We start from the raw sequence: 20,820 nt of genomic DNA, 5'->3' as shown, positions 1-20,820 counted from the left end.
CATTTTATGCCAAAGACTGTGCCACACATTGGAAATACAAAGACGCCTAAGATGAAAGAGATAGTTTCTGATCTATAAAAGGACAAAAGGTAGGAGGTAATTATAAAGTAGATAATGACATCATATGATAAACTTCATGAGACAGGTAAGTTCAGATTTCTAAGGGGCAAAGAGGAGAATAACCTAACCTAGATAATGATAGTCAAGAAATTATAACAAGAAGAGTTAAGGTTGCACTGAACTGTTTGAACTGTCTTGAAGAATGGGATTAACTCCTGGGATGAGTTCAGGTAGGGTGAAATTGGAAGTAGGGTGAAATAGGTAACAAAAAAATACCAGTTGATGATGGCAGTGGTGGCCCTTCTATAGTGGCCACTGGCATGATGCCAGCTGCAGTGGGAGGGGTACATTTGGGGATCCAAATAGCCAGGAATAGGTGAAAGCCCCACTCCCTTCCGACTTGGCAAGGCAGAAGTCTTGCACTCCCTGGGAGCAGCTGTGGCCACCGAGCCATGGCTGGGGACCCAGGCATCCCTGTGCTCTTGGGAGCTGGAGGCAGGCAGGAGCCTCACCTTCCTAGATGCAGCTGCAGCCACCCAAGTCACACTGCGGACACTGGCATCTGTGCACTCTTGGGGGGCCTAGAAAGGCCCCTCTGTGCCTGCAGGCTCAGAAATGCCTGCTCCCACAGCTTGGCTTCCCTCCATTCCTGGTGCCTGTTCTGATCTTGGAGCAAAGTTGAGGCCAAGCCTGTGCAATGTTGGAACCCAGCTGGGTGTGTCTTCGCTCAGGGCAGCACTGACATGCCAGCCCCCTGCCACCTCAGCCCCCCTGGACTTTGGGTATCAACAAGCACAGGAGGGAGGCAAAGTGGGGGCTGAGGGCAGCTCAGCACTGGCTTGCAGCCACCTGTTGGCACAAGCAGCCTGGGCATCATGAACAGCTTCAGGAGACAGACAGACTCCTGGATAGAAAGGGATGGGTTCCAGGTGAAACCCCACCTTCAAGCTGGGGAAGGCCTAAAGCTTGGGTGGCAGGCTGTCAGACCCAAGGACCAGAATGGGAAATTATGGTGCTTTTTCTGTGCCCGCCTGTGGCTGCCCATGAACCAATCAGGAGGCACTTCCTCCCATCCAAAGCCCATAAAAACCCTGGACTCAGCTAGACTCAAAGAGATGATGGGACAACCCACCTGTGTAGAAGAGTCTCCTCTCTGAAGAGAGCTGAGCAGACATCGGAACTACTAGCTGCAGAGAGCAGTTACCCACTTCAGGGTATCCTCTCTGCTAAGAGCTGAACACTCATCAGGATACTCTGGCTGCAGAGAGGAGCTACCTACTGCGGGTTTCCTCTGAGCTGTTCTATTACTCAATAAAACTCCTCTTCACCTTGCTCACCCTCCATTTGTCCACATACCTCATTCTTCCTGGACACAGGACAAAAACTCAGACCTGCTGAATGGTGGGGCGAAAAGAGCTGTAACACAAACAGGGCTAAAACACACCCCTTCCCTGCCATGTTGCAGGCAACAAGAAGGAGAGAAGAGAGAGGGAGGGAGGAGCTATGGCCCTTCAGGGAGCCCAGACCTAGGAGTTCCCTGAGCCAGGGCTGTGACCTCAGCCAGCATGACTGGCTGTGTGCAGTGCCTAAGCCCCATGCTTGCTCACTCATATGCCCCTCGCTGCTCCACACCTGGCTCACCCTCGGCAGGTGTGAGATTCAGGCCAGCAGAGCAAGCCAAGAGCAGCCTGCCAGGCCAAGTGGATGGAATGAGCCCATCAGGCTCCAGTAAAAACTTGGGCAAAGGCACCACCAGCCACAGAGGTTTCTGGCTGGTGAAGTGACACCCAAGGATCCTATAATATTTGGATGTCCTGGAAGTAAGGGACACCATGGCACCATGACCTATGTAGTTGGAAACAAGTGAGGGTAGAAAAGCACAAAGCACATTTTTCTTAAAACTTTCAAAATTACTTACAGGTTTTTGAGTAAGGGAATGATTTGGCTAGTTTGCATTTAAGAGACAGGGTAAAGAAAACAGTTGAAGACAGAGGTTATAGCAACAAACTATTAGATTCTACTGCAAGTAATCTAGAAAAGCCATGACAAAACAGTAGCCTTGTGGAAAGACAAGAGGGAAGATTTGAGAGCAATTACGGAACTAGAACCTTACTGTACTTGGAAGATGGATGCTAAAACTAGTGGAAGAAAAGAGAGGGATTGAGAATGAGACAGATATTTGACTTGAAAGGCTTGCTGAAACCATTTATTTATTGAGATAAGTTTTAGGTAAAAGAAGATAACATGTTTAGTTTGGAATAAGTTCCAATTTGGAGTAAGCTATAAATACCAGTAGCTTTGTTAATAAACATTTGCATGCAAGGTTTCAGAGCTCCTTAAAAAAATCTCTTTAATATTTTAATGTTCGATTTTCAAATTTTTCCAGCTTAAGTGTTACCCCTTCCAATATGCCTCTGGCCTACCCAATAATGATGCATTGGACCAACCTCTTCACACACAAACCCTGATTTTGTCCTTTTACTAGAAAGGAAAATGCAGTTCACAAAAAGACTGCACTCCCAAGATCTCATCCTAGATTCCATTATAAATTCAAAGTATCAAAAATTCACAACTATTCCTTAAATCTTTCTATTATAAGAAAAAACACTAAGCACCACATTAAAACACACACACACACACACACAAGCAATGGGCTAAAACATAATAAAGTTTAAAATAAGCTGTCTCGACTGGATTAAGAAAATGTGGCACATATACACCATGGAATACTATGCAGCCATAAAAAAGGATGAGTTTGCGTCCTTTGTAGGGACATGGATGCAGCTGGAAACCATCATTCTTAGCAAACTGTCACAAGAACAGAAAACCAAACACCACATGTTCTCACTCATAGGTGGGAACTGAACAATGAGATCACTTGGACTCGGGAAGGGGAACATCACACACCGGGGCCTATCATGGGGAGGGGGGAGGGGAGAGGGATTGCATTGGGAGTTATACCTGATATAAATGACGAATTGATGGGTGCTGACGAGTTGATGGGTGCAGCACACCAACATGGTTCAAGTATACATATGTAACAAACCTGCACGTTATGCACATGTACCCTAGAACTTAAAGTATAATTTTAAAAAAAGGAATTAATAAAAACAAATTACATTTTGAACATAAAAAAATAAAATAAAATAAGCTGTCTCTGTATGAAACAGAGTGCACATGAAAACAGGAGAGGAAAAACTCATTCAAGCTGACATTCTAGTAAATTTCATTCAGTTGAAGCGTAGTCCTCTGGATATTAATTATGTTAATATGCTTTCTACCTTATGCAAACGTTACTTAACTCTCTTTGGCATTTAGCAAAAGAGTTTAAGCATAACACCTCCCGCTTTGCCGTTTGCATAAGGTAGAAAGTATAAATTATATAGGAAACATAAAATAAAAATATGTCCCTTTACCTACTTAGTAGATAAAAATACTCTAGGAAGGAATTATGTACTATCTACACTCCCTCCATTTTTTGCATTTTGTTTCCTTCTTTAATGTGGCATACTTTAATTCTTAAAAAATATATATATATAATAATTTAGAGTAATTGAGGAGTAAGAGAAAAGTGATGTATTAGTTCTCTATTTTCCAGAAATTATAAACTTTGTTGGTGGGGGTTGTACCTAATTGTTTATAATTGTTCTTCACATTCATTTGACATGCTTGAATGAAAAAAATGGTAAAAAAAAAATCCAATTATTACTAAATAGATTTTATATGAGTAATAGTTTGCTGTTAGCTACAATTAAAAAAAAATCAGGAACTACTTAACATCAAAAAAGAAAAGAGCAGAAATCATGCCAGTATACTTAAAAAAATAAAAATTGTACTTTAAAAAATAAAAGTTCAATTTAAAATATTAGTTTACTCAAAATGCAAATATATCAATATAAAAGTTTATATATAAATTACTGAAAGAACATAGTAAAAATACTAAAAAATGAAGTAAATTGTTTTTACCTAGAAGCATGATAAATCAGAAGCAAATTCTGTCAAATGTTAGTCATTGAGAACATCAATCTGTACAATGACTCTGCTGTCAACTTCAGGTTTTGAGACTTAATCATTTCAGGAGCAAGAAAGCCATAAGTCATATTTTACCCAAGAGACACTTGGGTACACATATTCAAGCTGTTACCCTCATAAATTTCTTGACAGTTTGCCTGAAGGTCAATTGGCAATGAAATAAAAAATTTAATTTTTGAACAGATTATGTGAAGAAAGATTTAAAGAAATATTTAGTCATTTGGTTTATATATAACTGGGGAATTTGCAATAGCTACACAACTAGTAAACACATAATAGTCCTGAAGTATACTTAATATGTAAGTGCATGATGTGGAACGTGGAAGTGCTAAAAAACATCAGAACATCTGACCCAGGTCATTTTTTTTCTAAAAGTGTTCATTTAAATTTTTTTATATAAAAAGAAGCATAGTTCATTAATTTGTAATCCCTACACAGATTTTATTACATCATGCATTATATTTTTTTCAGACTGTGGCAAAATTATGGTTGATTACAAAACAGGCCACAAATGCTTCCCCTCTCTGTATCTTCCTCTTTTAACATTTTCCTTTTACCTTTACTTTGAGGCTTAAACATGTGATCTGCTGTGTATGCCAGTCTGCCCTGGCTGCCGTAACAAAATACAGTGGTGGCTTCAACAATGGAAATTTGTTTTATTACACTTCCGGAGGCTGCAAGTCTGATATCTGAGTGCCACATGGTCAGGTGAGGTTGAGGGCTCTTTTGCTGTGTGCTCACTTAGCCTTCCTCCATCCAAGAAAACAGTGAGAGAGATCAAGTTCTCTGTTGCCTCATAAGGACACTGATTTCATCAGACCAAGATGCTACCATCACCACTTAATTACCTCCCAAAGGCACCATCTCCAAATTCAATTACACTGGGTATTCTGGGAGTATACAAAGACTCAGCCCATAACACTATGACCAGTGAATAAGACAATAAGAAATATGAAAATATGAAATAAGTAGATATTTGAAACCATTTGTGCATTTGAGCCTGTCCTCTCTTGCTAGATCTTAAGGATGTCTTGGGACCCTTGTCATCACCATGCTATGAAGAAACAAACTAGTCTGCTGATTAATGACTGGCATACGGCCTTGTTCCATCATTGCCCTTGTTGACCCAGACTCGCTTAGTTATGGGTAAGATGATCTGAGAGCTGAGGATCAGATCTACCACTTTATGAGACAACTGTAACTGAGTCTTAGCATTTTAGGAGTCCTAAACCCTCTAGCATGTTTGAATTTGATCTATCTTCTGTCCCATTGTATCCACTGTGATCTGGGATATCAGAATATCACATGAGTAACAGCATTCCCAAATGTACTCCTATCTCTGTAGCATGACTTCTATCTTGACTGTTGGTTTTCACTCCAGTTCCCAAAGGACTGAAATCGTTGCCTACATTTTAGCCCTTTTTATTGGAACATAGATCTCCTGCCTTATTTCTGCCAAGCTGCTCCTCTTTTCTGCACCTTCTTCCTAGCACCTCTTACTTTAGAGAGGTGGTAACACTGTAGAGAATTTTGACTTAACCTAAACAGGCCTACTACCTATACATATAACATTGGTGGGCTGACAAAAAATATCAGCACAGTTCAGATTTCCTCTGCTTTCCCCACCTGACTGGCCCTTTCAAATATCAGCACTAGTTCATGTGTAATCTAAGCTCTTTGGACCCAGTGATATGGATTACCTGTCACCTTAAACAGTTCTATCAACAAAGTTTTGCGAGAAGAAGAAAGCCTCTTTCTATCATTTAATTCACAAATATTTATCAAACAACTCCTATTGGCAGAAGTCCAGTGTGCTAGCACTACAGGTATAAAGAGGAAACACGATATAGTCTATGCCTTCATGGAGTATATAATCCTTTTAGAAATAATAACAAGGAAAAAAGAATATAATACTCTATGGCAGCTTTTCTAGAATATAACACTCTGTGGCAGCTTTTCAGCTAGAATTATCTGAATCCCTAAAAATGGAAAATTGTCTTAGTGGCTATTTTCTTAGTTCTTCTGATATTACATAAATATTATGCAACATAATGCAAAAGAGAAAAGTTAACACATAAAATGGATAAATCAGGTGTAACGCTTAGGTCATTAGGGAATAATTTTCTCATCAAAATCTAGTTGGGAAAAACTGCTCTAAGGTAATAACTATTGTATAAGGCAGCATAACTAAACCAGACTGAGATCATAAAGATATTTTGGTTGGTTGAGCCTTGAATGATGAGCGTGATTTCATCAAGTGACAAGGAAAGAGTAAAAAAATCCAAAAGAATATTTGCAAAAATTCTTTTCAAGAGAGATGAGGATATCCTTGGAGAACTAACAGATAAACAAATGCTTTCTTCCAGTTAGATAACCAATGATGTTCCAACAAGTAGCACAGCAAAGATCAATAGAAACTTAAGACATTTGAAGAACTGATACACAGAATTAAACATGCAGTGTCATCTTTATAAACCTGTTTCAATATTAAGTTAAGTGTTATGGGTAAGAAATGAATATTGCAATATTTTATTCATCTTTGTTAATGTCCTTTGGGTTATATGAGACAGTTTTTCACTCCTTCTATGATGTTAGGCTGCACAAAAGAGAAGAAAGTGTACTAATTAAATGCTCAGGTAAATACTTTATTGCTAACAAAAATTACTAGAGGTTACTTGTGGACAAAAAAACCCAAAAAACAAAAAAAAATATTCTCTGACAACTTGTCTAATCTATAAGTAACACAGTGTCCTACCTTACTGAGCTAGGGCTTAATTTTGTTCAACATCATGGGAGTCTCAATTTCAGCACTTATTCTTTGTTATGACATATTCTTACTAGTATATTTTAGAATCAACTTCAAGAAATAACTGAATCTATTTGCCAATTATTGTCAAAAACAACAGCTCAATATTTATTATGCCAAAACCAATTCATCAATTTCAGCAAATGTTCTTCTACACTCAGATATAAAATGCTCAAAGTTTTGTTCAAGAGGTTAGCTTCATTATACGTGGAAATATTACGTGGCAAAATCATTCTGACATGTTTAATATACTGCTCAAAATTATAAATATCATAAGAACCTTGTAAGTTATTTTATCATAGAAGTGATGGAAATGAGACTTTAGCCTACAAAATATCCTGAGTCAAAGTCAACTCTTTTATGCTTTAGAGTGCAGAATTCTATGGCTTTGTTAAAGCTCGGGTCAAGCAGCTGACTAGATCCAAAACTGCATTTGAATTAAAGTCCTTGGACTACTATAAAGTACACTTACAGAACTATCTTGATAGAGAGATGGCACAGCCTTCCATCCAGGTAAGAACACAAATAAGCTCTTTGATTATTATATAAGAATGTCATGTTTGCAACCCACACAATTAGAATTCAATGCATATCTAATTGCAATAGGCAATACAGAACTGCGATGCACTTTATATTTGATAATTTGCTATCCACTTTTAGTCCAAAGTCAGCCAAAGAATCAACATGTTGCTGTAAATTCACATATGAATGTAACCTCTCTGCTGCAAGCACATGATGATAAAAAAATCTGAAAAGCAAAAAACAAATTAAATATCTATCCTAAATGGTGATAATAACAACAATATCAACAAGAAGAAGCATCTCCATTGCCCAGAAACAGAGGGAAAACACAGCATGGCTTTCCAACACAACACTGGAAAACACAACATAGAGCCTGCTGGAATATGGGACTGCAAGTAGTCAACGAAGCAGAAGTTCATGCTCTGCATGGTAGAGGGGGCTCTAAGTACTCCACACAAGATGGGAGATAAGAAAGTCTGTCTCACTGATACAGGCCAGGTGCTGGTCTGGCCTGCTGTCCATACCTTTAAACCTCCTGAATGGAGGAATAAAAAAATAAAATCATTGCTCATCAGCATCTGAGAATATATGAAATTATGAACCTGTCAGCATGGCTTTGGTGTGTATCTAAATCAGAAGTAGTAATACTATCCCAAATGTTTTGGAATGAAATTACCTAAGTCCTATAATAAAAATCAATTTATCTTTACTATTTTTTTCAACAAAGTACCCACACATAGTTATAAAATGTAATGATTTAGAATAGGAAAATAGGTTACTTTTGGCATTATAATATGAAATACAAATAATTTTAGTGATTAAAGATTTAGTCTTATTTTCAGAATGTCAATGTTAAAAAATTTTGTAATTTTTCTTACTAGCCAAGACTTGGCACACTATATAATGTACATTATTTTAAATAATTATGATTAATACATCTTTCAGCCAGTAGGATTAAGAACCACAATTGATAGTTTCATAAAACATGTAAAATTATCTTCCCATCTAATACAATACAGAATCTCTGTTTAGCCCTAACTTGGAATACTTCAAAAATAAAATATTTTTACATTAGCCAGCATATATAAAGTTTCTCATTGTTATTCCAATATAGAGCATGAAATCACATGATACTAAAGGAAAAAAAAATCACCTCTATAATCTAAACTACAATTAACATGAATACGATTTGTATCATTTTTAAAGTTACCTGAATAGAGAGAGAACCCACGTTTGACACTTTTCTCCCGGCTCAGGGCTAAGAACAGAGGCAACTGATCATTAACTTTTAGCCACAAGCAAACTTACACACATATCTCCAGAGACTCTGCTTTGCCCTTCCCTCTCTCTTCTCTCAAATAGGGGAAAGTTAGTTCTTTCTCTTTTTCAAGAACCTGCTTTGACATGCACAATTAGTTGATACTTTTAAGAGTCTAAAGTAAGCTTGGCTTAAATTATATCATGGGTCAAAGAAGGTGGCCAAGTCTGGCAATGTGAACTGCTAAATTTAACCTTCTCATGTGTTGTATTGATGTAGCCACATTTTCAAGCACATTTTCCATCATGTGATTTAATATGCATAAAGCATATTGCAAAAATGCTGTACTATATAAATTAATAGTTGAGTGACTCTTCACTGAGTCTGAGACTAGGTAACTTTGTAAGTTACGAACAATAATAAAGAGGCCAGGGTCAAAGTGTTGCATCTCTTGTGGGCCAGTCAGTTTAATCTGTTTCCTGATCACACAGAACACTCCCTACATGGTCAGCCATTCTGTAAATGCATGTTCTCTGTCCCAAAGAGTCCCCAGCCCCATGTGAGGGTAAATCTGGTGATAGATCATTAGTACCATCTCTGTATTTGAAGAAATTACAAGAACCTTTGGAAAAACGCAGTGTTGTGATTTATTAAATGCTTCTCATATTCTAGGTAACCATTTTGCCAAATAATTTATACCTATTACTCCATTCTCTAAATGATACATGATAGACATTATGATAAATATTTTCCTATGGGGACACCGAAGCTCAGAGTTTTGATTATTTATTTCATATAGCTGTGAAATATTGGGTCCTGGATTCCGACTCTAGATTGTCTAGATTTGAGGCCCACGTTCCTCTCTATCAAACAGCATGCCAGACTCCCTCTATCAGTGGATGAGAAATATCTGATTTCCTTTGTGAAAGATGTAATTATTTAGATCTAAGCACTAAGCAGTTGCCACTTGTAAAATATGCTTCCCAAAGATTTGGGAAGGCTACATTTCTAAATGTGTATAATTATTAAATAATAATAACCAGGTAATAACATAAATAACTTCTAGAAATTTTATCTAATTTATTTAACCAAATAAACTAAATGCTTTTACAAAATATGTGGTATGTTTCTATCATTTCTACTGAAAACTTAAGCTTAAAAACTAAAATGAAATAAAAGCATAAAGAAATTTTACGTAGTACAAAATTAGACATAAACTGAGATTTTAACACAGTGAACAAATTGTACTATGGATTTCACAATTATACAGTACATCTGACAATCAAAAGCAGTCTATATATTTACTGAGAACTCTTCAAATGCTTCTTTGTCCCAATGAAACAAGGTGCTTAGTGGCTAGTGAGTGTTCAATACATTTATTTGGGGTAAAATTATTAAAATGTAATATAAGTGATTAACCAATGAATAACTTCATTTTGTACCCTGTACATATACCTCAAAGTAGTTTCTTTTTTAAAAAGGGTAAAAGAATAAAATTTCAATAATATTGTTTGCTTTATCAACTACGTTTTATATTGATAATATAAAACAATTTTATGTACAGAAATTATCATCAACATTATTCAGTTAATATGCTATTTATTACATCAAGAATAATAATTTTAAAAGGCTCCCATATGTATAGCTAATTGTTCTAGTTAGTATTATTACAAAATATTCTAAAGTTAAATAAGAAGAGAAATAGAAAGATATACATTTGATATGTAAACATGTTATCAAGAAAATAGTTTGATAAGATTTATAAAGAACAAAATTGACGGGAGTTTGAAAAACGTATTTTGTACTTATTTTGTATTATTTTGCTTACTGTCATTACAATATAAAATCCTCAAAAAATACTATCCACTGATAAAAACCAGGGTCTGTTAAGTCTAGTATGCATGTTCGAAAAGTTTAAAGAGTTCAAATTATAAATTACATATTTCCTTTCTAAATGTAGAATTCATCTTTCTTCACATAAGATTTTTCTTCTACCATATTACTTTAACATGTTAAATAAACATTTTAAGCAAATATATAAAAAATTAAAATTCACCTAAAGCAGCAAATTATGGGTTAATGTTTGCTGGTGTAAAACAAATAGCAAATAGAACGAACTGACTTTAACATTAACTTTAGTCACCTTTGTAATCACAGTAACACCTTCAACAATTTGACTTACCTTTTTTTATCAGAACATAACTTAAAGCACAGAGAAATCACGTTACTAAAGTTGGGCAACTAAATTCTGTGAGATGTGAGATAAACACAGACAGTGTGGTTTCTACATACACCTTTGAGAAAAGAAAAGCCAAATGCAAAACAGACCTGTTCACCAGGAGCCCTGGGGAGAGAATGGCTGAAGGTGACTAACTTTTGCCAAGGTTATAAATTCTCAAAAGTAACTCCAAAAATAGGATCATGCGAGATTTTTTTTTTAATTTCCGGTTTCCAAAATTCTTCAATAATATGAGGATAGGAGAGAGAGGAAACGCAGATAGTCTTAGGAGAAAACCTTGATAAATAGCCTGTGTGCCCTTGGAACAGGTTATTAATTCTGTGTTTAAAACATGACAATAAGTATTTGGCAATAGATTTATTTATAATATTATTCCCAAGTTTCACGAAGCATTTTACACATTTCCCTTGTGAGATTATGATGTTTTTCGCATTGTAACTAAGGAGTAAAACTGAATTAATGTGCAAAATCCAAGTTTTTCATCTGAATAAAAGTGCAAGAAATTCTAAAGAACAGAAAGCTCACATATATATTGTGAATGGAAAACAGCAGTAAATTAATCAGAAAACACAAAAACCAAAGGTCTCACAAACATAATGGAAATAATATAACACATTTCTTTTCTCATCTGGATACAATTTTTTTTTCTATTATTTTCCTGGAAACAGTATCATAATCCTAACTTTCACTGAGTAGTACTAACAGTGCTTCTATTTTCTAAATTCTAGAATTACAATGGAGCTAAAAGTTAGCTTATAGCAGAAGAAAACAATCCACATTAATTATCTCTCAGAGTTATAATGTAAAAGAAATCATTTTAACCTTGATAAGCATAAGAGAAAGATGCCATCAGTCAAATTTGCTTTCACGGAATAATTCCTTTAAAGTTTTAATACATCCTAGAAAATCTAATTGGGGAGGGTGGTCCTAAATATGCATGTATTCTACCACCTTAATGGATTCCCTCTTCTTGCTGACAACAGGAGCTCACTAATGGAAAAGAATTATTGGAAAGGTGATTTGAGTACATGGTACATTTAAGACCCTTACTTTCTTAGCTATTATCCATTCAATAGAAGATACTACTGTATTTAGCCAATAGAGGAAACAAGTTCAGAGAGAGAGTGCTTTAAAAATATCCTTCTAGCTCAGGACCTTGGGTTCCACTTAGCTCCCCACCATCACTCTCAGCTTGCACTGTGGTCCCACAGCTTTCTATTAAATGCACTAACATTCTGCCACTCAGCTCAAAGTCTCAGAGTCAGCAAAAATGTCTCCTCTTCTCTAAAATGAAACCAAAGTTGCCAATCCTTGTAAATTCTACTTGGAGAAGAAGTTAAATCTATCTTCCTTCCCTAATTCCCACAGGCACTAACAAATTTAGTAGCCTTCCAAGTGTTATCCCAGCCTTCAAACTCTCTACTCAAAACCCCAAATCTTTGCCTAAATTGTACATCTAACACAAATGCAGACAACAACATGCTCCTACTCAAAACTGGTCAATATCCCCTCCCCTTCCCACATACCACAAGCATCTTCCACCCACCCAACCACCCAACCACTTCTCCTCCACATAGGAATGCCAGAGAATATGTTATAAGCATAATATGATTGGGTATGTAGTTTCTATCTATTGCTATTGCCAAGTATACTAGAATAGGTATCTTAATATGCTTTGACTTTTTACTGCCATTTGTAAAATAAGAAGTCATTATTTCTCCTGGTTTTAAAAACACTACAAAGGCATTAGTCATTAACCAGATATAAATAAATGAAGTTTAAGACAACATTAAATCTACTGTCTCAGTCATATCTCACAGAGTATGAGATCTTTCCACACCTCGAAACAAATTTACATCTTAAATAAAACTTAAGGTAACCTTTTGTTGTTATGTTAGGATTTTTATCATAGTTTATTTTATTGTATTTTTCAATTTTGTGACAGGGTCTCACTCTTTCACGCAGGATGGAGTGCAGTGGCAATCAAAGCTCACTGCAGCCTTGAACTCCTGGGCTTAAACTAGCCTGTTTCAGCCTCCTCAGTAGGTGGGACTACAGATACATGCCACTACCTCTGGATAATTTTTAAAAATTTTTTGTAGAGACAAGGTCTGGCTATGTTGTCCAGACTGGAATTTTAAGCTATTTTAAATAAAAGTATAAAACCTCCATATGATGATGTCAGAATATAACAATTTAAAAAGCAATGTAAAATTACATGGCAAAGACAGTTTATAGAAGCCATAACCATGCCCTAGAAGTTAAAGTCCCATGGCTTCAATGCTTTTATTACCCTCTGGGTTCCCCACGGGGACTAGACTTTCTTGGTGTTCTCCTCAGCAGCAGATGGAGGCCATGGACCTCTTTTGCCCTGGACTGGCACTGTGACAGACCTCAGCCTGTTCACTAAACTTCATTCCTCTGGGAGCACCAGTTATTACTACTATGATGCAGCATAAAATTCTTTTAAAAAAAGATGTTTTAAAAAAAAATCTAAAGGATTCTTTTAAAAAAGGATTATTTAAAGGGCTCTTAAAAGAAGCAGCAAAAGCAAAACAAAACCACAAAATAAAACAACGACAAGAAAGCACCTTGATTTAGTATTAGAAGAGTTGGGTAAAACCTATACTCTACTTCTCATCTTGAAAAAATTATCTAACCTCTCTAACCCCCAGGCTTCTCACCTACATACTGGCCTCATATTTCCTAATGCAGACACTACTGTTAAAATAACACTTCAATCCACTCCACATTTGATAGCTGAATTTTCAAGAAAAAATTAAGCAAGCTTGATGCAGCAATATTCTGGGCTCTCCCTTTTCCAGATATGCCTTCCTACAGAGGAGATAGATTCTGATCTGGTCTACACTGTATGATAATTTTACTAGAGCAGGTTCTTCCCATACAAGGGAAAGCCTAAGTTTTCATGATAAGTTCAAATGAGAAAACCCATGTGACCATATATCCAAGCAATATTCTCCAGTTCAGCATCAATTTTAAGAATTAAAGAGATGAATCAAAGGGACTAGCTGAATATATTTTTTCCTTGTGTTTAATTAAATAATGTAACCAACATATAGTGAGTAGCTAGCCACAAAACCCATTATATTATGTACAGGAGGGATGCTGGGATAAATAAGGCGGCTTTTCTTTTCTCAAATAGTCACTCGCTGTAATAATAGACATTGGAGGCTACAAAAGGTGGGAAGCTAGGAGGAGGATGAGGGTTGAGAAATTACCTATTGGATACAATGTTCACCACCTGAGTTATGGGCACACTAAAAGCCCAGATTTTACCACTGCACAATATATGCATGTAAGAAATATGCACTCATACCTGCTAAATAAATTAAGAACATTTTTTAAATATTCACTTTCCCATGGTGGGAGGCTATATATGTGTGTGTGAGTGTGTGTGTGTGTGTTTGTGTGTGCATATTTTAAAACCAGAATTGTCAAAGCTAAAATAGAGTTATAAAGTAGTATTAGCAATGCCATATATTATAAAATCTTGCATAATTTAATTGATCACCACATACATTCACATAAGCTAAAGGTATGAGCCAAAATAATAAAACTACCTACTCTAGGCATCTGCTGTCACATCATAAAGCTGTTAAGTAATGTTAAGATTTTAATTATCAAGACAGTATCACAGAAATGTTTCCCTGTATCTAAAACCATTTATACTCATTTTAACCATATTTTTATAGACACATTACCACATTTGACTGATTATTTCAGAAACTCTCAATTCATTATTTCTGAACCATGTTATGAATGAAGAAGACTGAACATTTAAAAATTTTCCTAAGTTTAAGATACTGCCAAATATGTAAATCTGGCCAACTCAACATGAAAGAAAAAGCCTAATTATTTGATTTTTAGCATTTATACCAACCCACACAATCCATAGTCTATGTAAAAGAAATGAGGACACAGTGAGAGGCTTACTGGAATATTAGGGAGGATATATTAACAGCTGGGCATGCTCAGCTTACCTCTGTACTGATTTATTGATACAGTTTCAAGGTAGAAAGGCACAGAAAGGCATAGAAGGCATGGCAAGGTATTCGGCACATAATTCACTTGAAACCTTCCACTAACTCATTGCAGTGATTCTTTTTGGTCAAATAGTTCCTATTTTTCTCTGCTACCCTTCTGTTAACTGCTGGATTCAAGTGAAAACATAGGGAAGAAACAGTGATATCCTTTGTAGCTTCCGTGTCCAAACAGCTCTCCAAGGCTACCCAAAGATGCACCTATTTCCACATAGTTGAGTGCCTTGGGGAAAGCCCCTCCTAATTTTCTGCGATTTTTAGCGTTATCCAGGTAAATGAGATGCCAATTAGTTAAGTGTGGGAGTAGTAAGACTGTAAAATGAAAATCGAAGGAATTGATTGAAAAGCACCACAAAGATACCACACGTATTTGAGGAAAAAGAGAAATCTCATTTTACTAAAACATACCATGTGATTAGTGATATCTGTTTCTTAACCACAGACTCAATAGACCTGTGATTATAGTTTTTAAATATCCAATTTAAAGGGATTCCTTGTATTTCAGGTGTCTGTATAAGGAATGTATTTTGTTTTGTTTTTCCTCGTACTAGAGAAAACCTAGGGTGTCAAAAGACAGGCACAGACAAACTGTTTTGTAACAGCAATGCACGTTTTAAAACTGCGTAAGAAATCATGGCATGCTGCAACTGGCTTTTGTGTGTGGGTAGCGAGTAAACAGGTCTTACCACCCTGCCTAACTAGACTGCTAGAATCTATGCTACTTCAGGGATCATTGGTTCTTCCCCACTATGCTGGAAACATCTTGAACAGACATTATTTGTTTATTGGCATTAGGAGGTATGTAACACATGTTGGTTGAATTAATTAATATATTGTCCCTTGGGATATAGCCACTGTGGTGAAGGCCTAAAAGATTGATCAAATATATGCTCCCACCAGGGCTAAAGCAGACCCACCACCACTGTCAAATACAGAGAATGAGGCACTGACCAAAGTAGTCATTTCTATGTATCCACTTAAGAGACTCCTCTCTCAACAATGTCTTTGAAAACTCCAGTCAGATTAGGTTTTTCTCACTTGTGAAATATTTTTAATCTAGGATCTCTTATTACAGGGTGCTGCATACTTTCCCTACTACCAAGATATTCGCATGCTGAAGTAGTAACATCAAAACTAACCTAAAGACTCACAATTATAAAACAGCTAAGACAGAACAATAAGTAAGGTCAATGAAATGAATTATTATAGAATATACAAATTTGCTTCATCTACATATCTATGATGATGAAAACAGACAAAGAAGAGGTATTTCAAAGCACGAAAGGTTTTAAAAAGTTAAGTAAAATTACAAATTACAAAATTCACATAATTATACTAAAATGCCTCTACCACAAAGGCACTCATCCCAAAGTTTTGGATACTTTCCTATCTATATCTGAATAAAGAAAATGAATCTAGAAAATACAGTATTTGAGGAATAATTTAGTAATAATAATAGCTACCACTTAATTAGTCCCTACAATATGCCAAGTATTAATAGTATTTTAAGCACTTAACACAAACTAATAGTTAATTCTCACAACAGCCCTATAAAGAACTTGTACTGTCCTAATTTTACAGATGAAAAAACTGATGCTCAAAAAGATTATAATTAGTAAGCATCAGAGGCAGCATTTGAACCCAAACATTCCAAGATCTGTATTTTGTACTCTTAATAAGAACAAGCAGGGGTAAGCTGGTTCCCTTAGCAAACTAAGTATCCAAAAGGAACCATATGACATATTACAACCTAGCCCTATGATCATACTTAACATGGAACAAAAAATTCAATCAAAGCAGCAAATACCCCTATGACTAACCTAATAACCTCTTGGCATAAACCACTGTTTCTACTCTGAGGCTCTCCATAATTTCACAGTGTTGAGCTGTATTCTTTTTCTGTTGCTGCTGTAACAAACAACCACAAATACAATGGCTTAAAGCAGCACAAATTTATTATCTTACAATTTCAGAGGTCAGAAGTCTGAAATGCGTCTCACTGGACTAAAATCAAGGTGTGAGTGGAATGTTTAGGACAGAATCTGTTTCCTTGCTTTTTTTTCCATACTCTGAAAGCCACCACTGGCATTCCTTGGCTTCTGGCTGCATTCCTACATCAACAAACCGTCAAGGTTGGACTGAGTACTTTCATGCTGCCTTCTCTCTTTCATTTATAAGGATCCTGGTGATTACACTGGGCCCATGCACATAATCAGGGATAATTTCAAAGTAACCTGATAAGCAAACTTAATTCCATCTGCAACCTTAATTCTCCCCTCACTATGTAACATAATATTCTGAAGTGGCAGAGTTTAAGATGTGGGGGTCCATGATTCCGTTTACTACATAGATATACCAAGATTTGTTCATGAACTTGAGGTAGAAGACAGAGTACATGATACAACAGAGGTAGAAGACAGAATACAGCCATACAGTTGGTCTAGGAATTGTTCGCAACAAACAGGTAATATAACTTTGTAAATTTATCATATTACTCTTATAAACTAGTTAAAATATGTAGCAATCCAATGCAAAAATAGAAATTTGACCAGTTGAATACAGTTGCTTACATTTATTTGAAAGAGTATAGACTAGTTAAAAGAACAGTCTAGAGAAAATAGTATAGACTGGTTATAAGAACATTGAATTTTAAGTCCCTTACAAGTTATGCAGTCTTCAGCAAGACACAATGCTGAGCATCAGTTATCAGTTTTCTCACCTGCACAGTGAAGATTAAAATCCCTGACCTGCTTTAAACCAAGATTGTATGAAGGATTAAATCAGATTGAATCATGAGTGTGAAAACTTCGTGAGTGATAAGCCCTTTGCAAACAAAATATGAATGTAAAAAACCCCAATATGATCATTTTGTTCAAAATATAGTTTTTTTAAAAGTGCCAATGATAAAGGTAAATAACTAAAAGTATATACCTCTAGCTTTCTCGTTAATTTTAAAACCAGAATTCATGTTAGTAATAAAAATAGAATATAATTCTATTATTATTGAAACTTTATCATTTACTACTTTTATAATCATTTTAATGAAGGAAGTTTATATTTAGCTTCTTTTTATATACAGAGAAACTGAGACTTAGTCTCTTGACCAAGATCACACAGTATATTGGATCATGAAAACACTAGAAACTAAAAGTACCAAGTTTAAGGTATGTCCTATTTTAGAAAATGAACTAAAACAGTAGTCATGTCAATATTACCATTCACAGTAAGATTTACTAATTGCATAAACAGCATGACTTACAACAGCTAGATGGAAGAAAGCATCATTACACACCAAGGATACTCACAGAGTAGCTCTGTTGGCACCAAGAGTCCTAGAGTCTTTGGTTCCCCAGATCACCTTGTTTCAGGTTTCACATGAAAGCATCACATCTTAAGATTGACTCCTAGAAGAATCAAAGAATATGGTAACCATCTAAATATTTTTATGCATCTTTAGAAAAATGCAGAATATATCCAACTTCATATCTGAAAGACTTAATAACATATAGCTTTCTATTGCACTGGCTGAAAATGCTATTTACCTTCTTTTAAAGCTCCAAGGTTTTATTTAAAGGCCCCTTTAGATAGAAACAGATTATTTAGTTAAATTTGTTCACATCACCACTAGCCCTATGTTATAATTATGGCACCTGCCTTTATTTGTGCCTGCCCTTATATTTTCTGTCCCAAGTAAAATTTCTCAAGTTGTAGAGGATTTCCTGCCAAAACATCAGAGAGACTCATTTCAGTGCAGCATCTTTGGGATTTCAAACCAATAGCTTGTTTTTAACTTTTGAGTGATGTTTCCCTCCATTTTGGTACAAAATATATATGTGAGTGTGTGTGTGTGTGTGCATGCATATGTGTGTGTGTTTATAAAGTAGTATCTTGAAATTTTTTACATAAATACACTAAAATTCTATTTATATTAAATGTCTTAATTAAAAATTGAGCAAAATTTCAGTGAAGCATCTAAGGTTTAACAATACATCAGAAATATTATAAAAATATAACCAATGTTTAATCATCAGTTCTTGTATGTTCTTTGATGAAATGAACCTTGAAACAAGTTTTTCACTTCTCTGTCCAACTTCTTTACTTGAAAACAAAGGATATACTAGTATTTACCCCAAAAATTTGACTACTGAATTAAGCTAGTTAACATTTGTAAAATACCAATACATACAGTGTTTGGCAATGAAATGATAACAACATGAATAATAATTGCTATTATTGTTATTTATAACAATTGTTGAATGAATAATTGTTGATTGTAACAATTGTTATTAATAGTTAATTAATAACATTAACTATTAATAACAATTAACTATTAACTATTCTCTTAAAGCTCCAAAGTTCTATTTAAAGACTCCTTTACATACAGATTATTTAGTTAAATTCATTTGCATCACCACTAACCCTATGTTATAATTATGTTACTCCATAATAGTTGATTAAAATATAATTATTAATAATGACACTAATTAATATTAATATTGCTACTTAATACAGTAAAAATTAGAATATATAGATGAATAAACATTACATCCCTGCTGATTCTTTATTTTAAAAATAAGATATTTAAGTTTACAAACTCTTATATTTATCTTATTATTAAACCAATATAATCAACTTTGAGATGTAATCAAGGAAAATCAGATTGTTCTACAGTAGCACAGTGCAGTGCAAAGGTTTTTAAAGTATAAAAAATATCACATGAGCAAGGCCAAAGAAAACAGAACAGAAATAGGCTGAGGTCATTTTGATAGCACTTGTAATGTTACGTGATTTAACCAGAGAACCTTGACATTGTAGTTTAAAATGGAAGGAATTTTAGGTTGATAATCAATTGTTTACTCTGTAAATTCCAAAACTATAATAAGCAGACCATATATATACATTGTAATTTAATAAAATTACACAAAACTTGTGAATTTTACATGCAAAATATCTCCTTATAGCAATAAATTCATTTGAATTTAGAATCAATATTAAGATATACTTCACAAAATTCCCAGTATTATTATGCCACATTAAACTTTATATAGTAAATATTTTTAAAACATAACTTCTTACTCTTTCTGAGTCAGTAACTACCACTAAAATTATATAATTTTGAATTTATTTCATGTATAGATATGGTGACAAATTGCTATTATTTGCTGTAATCCATTTTTGTCTGTGTAATTATATTTCTTACCTTGTACCTAACAGGTGAGATTTCCCACATTTTGATTCTCATGTGAAATAAAATAATATTACTAATATTTGAGAATCATTAGTTAAGGAAGTTTTCTTTCTCTTTTTTATTTCTCAACTAAAAATTTGTTTTAACAACATGACTTTAGAAATTTCCTGGTTTTCTCTACAACATTAGAATATTACAGTTATTTTTTGTTTACAGTATTTTGTTCTGCAAATATAGGGCAGTAAAAGTTCATTTGTCTTAAAGAGTGACTTTATTCTTTTAAAACAGGAGCAAACTTTAAAAGTTATGTTTGAGGGCTGATATGTAAATCATGTCTACCAAATAAAGATTTTTAAAAAAGAAAGGTAGTTGAAATGAAATAAAATGTTTTCTATTTGTTTTGGCATGCCTTTCCATATTCCAAGTAACTTTTACCTTGTACAAAAGTTAGAATACCTGACCTTCTGAAGCATGCATGTGTAAATCACAGATAAGTTCCACAAAGACTTTTACTCTATTAAAAGGCAACTTTTGCATAATTTCTTTAATATAAAACCAATAGCAAAAGTATAAGCTATATTTACTTTTCTAGAAAGGTTCATAAACTAAGAGAAATTCCTTGATCTGTTTTACTGAAAATAAAATTAACACAAA

The 20,820-nt window shown here is 34.8% G+C and overlaps 1 protein-coding gene across 10 annotated transcripts in view; it reads right to left on the bottom strand.

The window, feature by feature from the left end:
- The window catches only part of SLC16A7 (solute carrier family 16 member 7), a 169,723-nt gene that overhangs the window by 88,725 nt on the left and 60,178 nt on the right, over window positions 1-20,820 (bottom strand). For all 10 annotated transcript variants that reach the window (XM_017890873.1, XM_017890880.1, XM_017890847.1 and 7 more), the window contains one exon: window positions 18,284-18,382. The gene's annotated coding sequence lies outside the window, so the exon portion shown is untranslated. The remainder of the gene's footprint in view (window positions 1-18,283; window positions 18,383-20,820) is intronic.

Source organism: Rhinopithecus bieti, unplaced genomic scaffold, assembly GCF_001698545.2.
Source record: "Rhinopithecus bieti isolate Rb0 unplaced genomic scaffold, ASM169854v2 scaffold_1665, whole genome shotgun sequence".
Taxonomy (NCBI): Eukaryota; Metazoa; Chordata; class Mammalia; order Primates; family Cercopithecidae; genus Rhinopithecus; species Rhinopithecus bieti.
This window is presented reverse-complemented; position numbering and strand designations above follow the sequence as displayed.